The sequence below is a fragment of the Papaver somniferum genome, chromosome 5, assembly GCF_003573695.1.
Source record: "Papaver somniferum cultivar HN1 chromosome 5, ASM357369v1, whole genome shotgun sequence".
Classification (NCBI taxonomy): Eukaryota; Viridiplantae; Streptophyta; class Magnoliopsida; order Ranunculales; family Papaveraceae; genus Papaver; species Papaver somniferum.
Genome location: NC_039362.1, coordinates 89,631,772 through 89,638,749, shown reverse-complemented (window position 1 = coordinate 89,638,749; position 6,978 = coordinate 89,631,772).

Here is a 6,978-nt window from a genome sequence, read left to right as displayed (position 1 = left end):
TTGCTTTTTGCTACAACTTTTTTCAAAAGTGCTTTTATGTGCTATGAAGTTTTTCAAAACTTGTTTTGTTTGTAGCAAAAGTTTTGTTTGTGGGTCTTTCTTTTCTGGGTCTTGTTGTACTCGAACGGATATACGTTTTCTGGGAAGAGTCAACGGTTTAAGAAAACCCTAGAATCCCGTCCCTAAGAGACCCTTAAATATCAATCTATTGAGTTACGAAAGTCTCGTACGCATACTCTAGGTTGACTTCTGGGTTGTCAAGAATGTATTCTTCTTCATCTTTCTATGGTGGTTTTGCAAGAGGATTCCTTGACAAAAGTCGTGTTGTTGAGTCCAAGAAGAAAAGAACCCTTGTAGATGAAAATCATCCTAATGCTTCATGTTATTTTGCTATGTTCATGAGGATGCTAAAAAGGATGATATGATTTCTGTTGAAGTTATTCATGACTTTCTTAAGTACTTTGGGGAAGCAAAACAAGATCTCATTGTGACTCTGGAAATTCTTGATGCATTGAAAACTGAGTTGGAAAAGGTTATTGTTGACCTTGGTCTCATAAAGTCTCAATCAATGATCTTCGCAAATAGAATCACCTCTCCGATGTTGCAATGAATGTTGTTGATCACAAGCTCAAAGACCCGTTGTCTCGTGGGGATTCTGAACCGTCCATATAATCGGAGTTCGTGTTCAGAATAACACTGGAGTCTGTTTTCCTTTAGCTTGTTTTAGTTGTTGCCTAGTATGTCTTCTTTTTGGTTTAGTTGGAAGAATAACTAGTGATTGAATAACAATGATTGTGACTACACATAGCTATTATTTTTCATCTTCTTGTTCTTTTTTAGTTTTGATTGGTATAAGATTCTAAAAATATTTGGAGGATGATGTTTTTGCAGTATTAATCTTTATGATTTGTTATATTGCAACTTGTTATGGTATATGTATGTTTGCGTCCGTGAACTTGAAAGTCCCATACTTTGTCAAAAGTAAAGTCGTTCGTGTTCGGTATTCACGTACTGGTAAAAGGATGAATGGACATTTGACAAATACAAAAGTTAAGCCTATATTGTCAATGATTTTGATGGAAGATAGGTTAAAAACTTTTGTTTTCAAGGATTATGTCTATTATTGTTGTTATGCAAATAAAGATTGAAGATAGAATGAATCCTTGTGTATTCCGCAGTATTGATCATCCCGGATCCATATTCGTATGTATTACTGTGAGGCTCTGTAATGTGTCTTATGTTGAGCACGATACAACCAAGTTGATTATTTTTGATTAGCTTTGTTGGTTGTTCCGCAAGGTACTTTATGTTGAGCATTTTGAACTAAATTAATCATCTTGTTTGGTTATTTAGTTATTGCTCCGTAAGTTTTCTTATGTCGAGCAAAACAATTGACAATTAAATTGATTACTTTCGTAATTAGTTTAGTTGTGTATTCCAATTAGATTGATTATGGTTTCTCTTGTAATTAATCTAGTTGAGTATTTTTGTGTCTCCATGAGTTTTCTTATGTTGAGCACAAAAAATTCAATTGGTCACTTTTTGTGTTTGATTTTATTGCGTATACCGATTAAATTAGTCACTGGTTTTACTTGTGATTAATTTGATTGAGTTTTTGGATATAAAAAATCATTCTTATGGTTTTTGGTGTCCAATAAAATCCTTCTTTTCTTTTGAAATTAAGGTCGCTCTTGTTGTTCTTTCGGGAATGACATCAAATGGGGGAGAGTTCTTTTGAACTTGTGTTTAATGGTCATATCTTGAGGGGTGTGCGGCTGTAGAATTTTAGAGGGGTTATCTTGTATCTTTAAACTCCTTGATGAATGCTATTAGCTTTGGCTATATGATTGCATCTAAATAAGATGATGTGTGTTCTTTCTTTTTAGTCATGAAATGTCTCTTATGGAAATTTCATTATGATCCCGTTCTTGTACCTTTGCCATGAATTAATAAGTAGTTCACACTAAAAATACATATGGTCTTCGGGTCATTATGTAAGGGGGAGTTATTTCCAAGTGAGATGGAGTATTGACTAAGGGGAAGTGATACATATCACCATAGTATTATTGTTGAAGTTCTGATACAATTGAACTTTGACGCTATGTAATAATATTATGACACTGTATAACAATGATCAAGACCGATGCTTTCTCATTGTTATAGCTACGGATTTTCAACAACGGTGATGCTAAACTTACAACCTTTGGGATCATTGAAGTACTTGGAAGTGACGAAGATTTCGAGGAATGTTGAAGATTAGACATGTGGAATAGGAGCTACTTAAGTTTATTTTATTTTTTTTGTATTCCATATGTATTGATAGTTTTGTCACTAAAATTGACAAAGGGGGAGATTGTTAGAGCATTGCTCGGTCGAACTCACATGCGTTGCTATCTCAAGCATGTTTGTCAATCTTAGTGATCAAAACTATAAGTCTTGATTTCTAGTCTATTATAGATAAGTCTCGGACTAGGATATAAAGTGTAGTTAAGCTCAAGGACTTCATGGCGATTCATCATACAAGTAGAAGAACTACTCAAGGAACCAGTGGAACTTCTCGAGAAAAAGGTATGTGAAGATTTGAACTTATCTGTCACTCAAAAGTCTATCTATTCTATCTCCTACTTATTGAGACAAAAAGTCGTATGCTATATATATAGACTTAGATTATACACATTTGGTATTTCGAGACGAATATACCTCGCCTATCTATATCTAGAAATATGTGTTAGTAAGCTTTTCGCTTTGACCAAGTTTCTCTTTACCTAGTGACGAAAGTCATGATATGTTTCAACCGTCTTGAAAATTGCTTTGACGAGAAATGGTGTAACAACTGTATAACGTCCTCTAAGAATGTTTCAATGATTGGAATGAGAGTTTAGATTACATAACCAATGATGGACATAAGAATTGTTGTGGAAACACATTTATGTATAAGTCCTATTCCTTGAACCAAAGTTTGCGAACTTTGCTGATCAAGAGAAACCAGAAGAATGGTTTGTTGCCAAATCTGTGAACTCAGTCCGCGAACTTCCGAAGTTCTCAAACCCAGGAATTTCTGCTGGAGTTGACAAACTATTTGCGTGAGCTAAGTCCGCGAACCTAGTCCACGAACCGGCGAAGTTCTCATCCCGAGAATTTCTGCTGGAGTTTGTAAACTCTGTCCGGTTGCTTAAGTCCTCGAATCTAGTGTGGGAACTTAAGAAGGTTATATATCTAAAGATGATTTCTGAACTTAAACTTTAAAGAGACTAAGGAATGCAGTTTGCAAACCGTGGCTATAAAATTTCATCAAACGATTCAAGTGAATCAAATCATATTTGCTTCAATTGTGTCTTGTGCAGTTACATAAGATTTCCTTGCAATTGAAAAACTCTCTAACTAGTTCATTTGAGTCATTTTAACTAGTTATGGTAAAGAAGAACATGGTTGAAATGAAATGCTCATATGGCTAACCTTTTGGTTAACTATTGTTGAACCAACAATGTACACGTTTGGGTACGGTTAACAAACCTAGAAGCGTGCAGTTCATTTGTGTATAACAAGCTAAGTTTTCGATCTAACGGTTGAGAAATATTATCTTGAATCTAAATCAGGTTTTCATCTAACGGTGAATATCGATGACTTTGTTATCTAGGCAAACCCATGATTTGAAAGACTATATAAAGGAGACATCTATCATTATGCAAAACTAATCCCCACACCTTACGTATGATACTAGTTTGCGTACTAGAGTCGATTCTTCTTTAACCTTTGGTTTTCTTATTTTAAAACCAGGTTAACGACTTAAAGACTTCATTGGGATTGTGAAGCCAGACTGATACTACTTTTATCGTAGTTGTGTGATATGATCTTGCATCTTCTATCGTACAAGTTCAATTAGATTGATTGGCTTGAGATTTGATATCTCTTATAGGAAAGATGTAAAAAGTAATCACAAACATCTTCGTCTCATTGTTTGTGATTCCACAACATCTTGTTTCGCTACCATACGATTAAGATTGTTGTGAGGTGATTGATTAATCTAGGTTGTTCTTCGGGAATATAAGACTGGATTATCAATTGGTTCCTGTTCACCTTGATTATTATCAAAAGACGGAACAAAAACTTTAGGGTTTTTCTGTGGGAGACAGACTGATCCTTTGATAGACTTGTCTGTGTGAGACAGATTTGTTTATTGTCAAAGCCTGCGATTTTGGGTCGTAGCAACTCTTAGTTGTGGGTGAGATCATCTAAGGGAATCGAGTGCGCAGTATCCTGCTGGGATCAGAGGCGTAGGGAGTACAACTGTACCTTGGATCAGTGGGAGACTGATTGGGGTTCAACTACAGTCCAGTCTGAAGTTAGCTTGGAGTAGGCTAGTGTCTGTAGCGGCTTAATACAGTGTGTGTTCAATCTGGACTAGGTCCCGGGTTTTTTTTTGCTTTTACTGTTTCCTCGTTAACAAAATTTCTGGTGTCTGTGTTATTTCAATTTCCGCATTATATTGTTTTATCTTTATAATTGAAATAATACAGGTTGTGCGTTAGATCAATCAATTGGAGAATCCGACCTAACGGTTGTTGATTGATAGTGATTGACACTTGTATATTGGTCTTTGGGACCATCCAAGTTATTCCTTGTATTTGATTAGTATTCGCAGTTTCTGTTTGAGGAAATCAAATCAAGAGAGAGATATAAACTCGTTGATATACTTTTAATTGATTGAGTCTTGTTGATTCTCTTAAAAGTATATTCGAGTTTGTCCATACAGATTTCTAAGAAAAATATTGGGTGGTATTGTTATACCCCCGCTTTTTCAATTGGTATCAGAGCAGGCAAACATGTTTAAGACCTTGCAAGTCTGTGTTTGTAGCGATCTGACTGTATGGATAGAGGTGGTATCTCTATTAACGTACCACCAGTCTTCCATGGATCTAATTACTTATGGTGGAACATTGCTATGCGAGCTTTTCTTCAAGCACATGATTTTCATTCATGGTTATATGTTGTTAATGGCTATGATGCTCCCATTGTGGAAGTTGGAGATGTAAACGTTCCCAAACCTATTTGTGAATACACCCCTTCTGAGATAAATGCTGCAAAGCAAAATTCCGACGGTTTGAATGCTATCATACATGCCATTACCCCAAATATTCAAAACCATGTGTCTAATTGCACTCGGTCTAAATATGCTTGGGATATCTTAGAAACCGTATTCGAAGGTAACTCCAGTGAAAAGGAAGCTAGGCTTCAAAACCTTAATTCCGATTGGGAGAACCTTCGTATGGCAGATGAAGAGACGTTTGATGAGTTTAATCACAAAGTGTCTGAGATTGTTAATGCATCGTTTGCATTGGGTAAGACTATCCCTGAAAAGGACATTGTGATAAAAATTCTTAGATCGCTGCCATCTAGATACGAGTCTAAGAAGCATGCCATCGTTGAAGGAAATAAACTTGATAATCTCTCCAGAAATACATTGGTTGGAAAGCTAAAGATCTTTATTCATGAGCATACATCCAAAATCGGAAAGGATGTTTCCTTTAAAGCACAGAGGAACACTAAATTACTTGATAAAAGTAAAAGTGTTTATGTCTCTGAGGATGATCAGTCTGTGGATGATTTTTCGGATGAAGATCTTGACAAATCAGTCTCCTTGATCACAAGACAGTTTAGGGATCTTCTATTGAATAAAAGTAAACAGTTTTGAAGAGACAAACCTAGGTCGTCAGATAAACCTCACAATCGCGTCCCTCCTAAAAACAGGGATGCTGACGAGGATGATGACGAGGATATGCCACAGTGCTTTAAGTGTAAAGGTTTTGGTCATTTTGCAAACGAGTGCCCAAATCGTAGAAAATACACTGGGAACAAAGGTCTTGCTGTAACACTTGATGAGATGTCAGAGATCTATGATTCTGATGAAGACAGGAAATCAAGTGTCGGTCTTCTATGTGAAAACATTGATTTTGATAATTGTATCAATGCATATATCAACCTTGATGGTTTCGGTGAAGAGGAGAATCCAATCAAGATGGAAGAATCAATTGACCCATCCTTTGAAAACGCTGGTTTTAATGTTTCGGGATCCACTATGTGTCTAGATGCGTTCACACCACAGATGCCTGAATACTATCCAAGTTTGACGTGCTCGTTTTGTTCTCAGAAGAGTCATGAACTATCAACATGTTACAAGTACAAGCATCAAGTGAGGCACGCCAACAAACTTCAACGAAGAGCAAATCGATTAGAAAGGAAGCTTAAACTTGCCCAGAAGACTGCTGAGGTATGTAGGATTTTATCTTCGACTAAGAAGTTGGTTTCCAAAGACAAAATTAGACCATTAGAGAAGAAGGTATGGTCAAATCATTTTGATAGAAAGAAGTCAGAGGATTCCTCTCAAGAGGAAAATGGTGGACAAATTGTTGTTCACCACAGCACAAATTAATTGTGTTGTTTGGTAAATCTTATCTCATGTGCCTGATCAAAAGAGATGAGATTGTGTACTGCTCAGGCTTCAGAAAAAGTTTTTTTTCTTAGGTTTGTGTTTCTTGTCTATAAAATAAAATAAAGGGTTAGTATCAACATTTCTACTCTTTATATGGTTTAGAATTGGGCGTCCACGAACCTGTGTAAAACATTGCGAACCCTACATTCCTTTTTGCTCTCTGATATGCTTTATATCTTAAGACTGTTTGTTGAGATTGTGAATTCCACTCACAAAAACCAGTTGTTTATAACTGTTCTCCAATCATCATGTCTTTGGATAGAAAAGATGTCAACATGATTGTTAAGCCATCAATCAAGGAAAAAGAGAAATCTCCAGTAACTCATTCCCTGAAAAGAAAAAGGAGAAATACAAGAAAGCCAAGGGCTGTCCCTTCTAACTCTCAGAAGTTTTCCGATGTTCTTGATGAGTTGAAGGAAGTAATAAAGGATATTAGTGAAATAAAGGCTTGTGTTTTAAGATCTTTGGAAATTCAGAAAGCCCTGGTT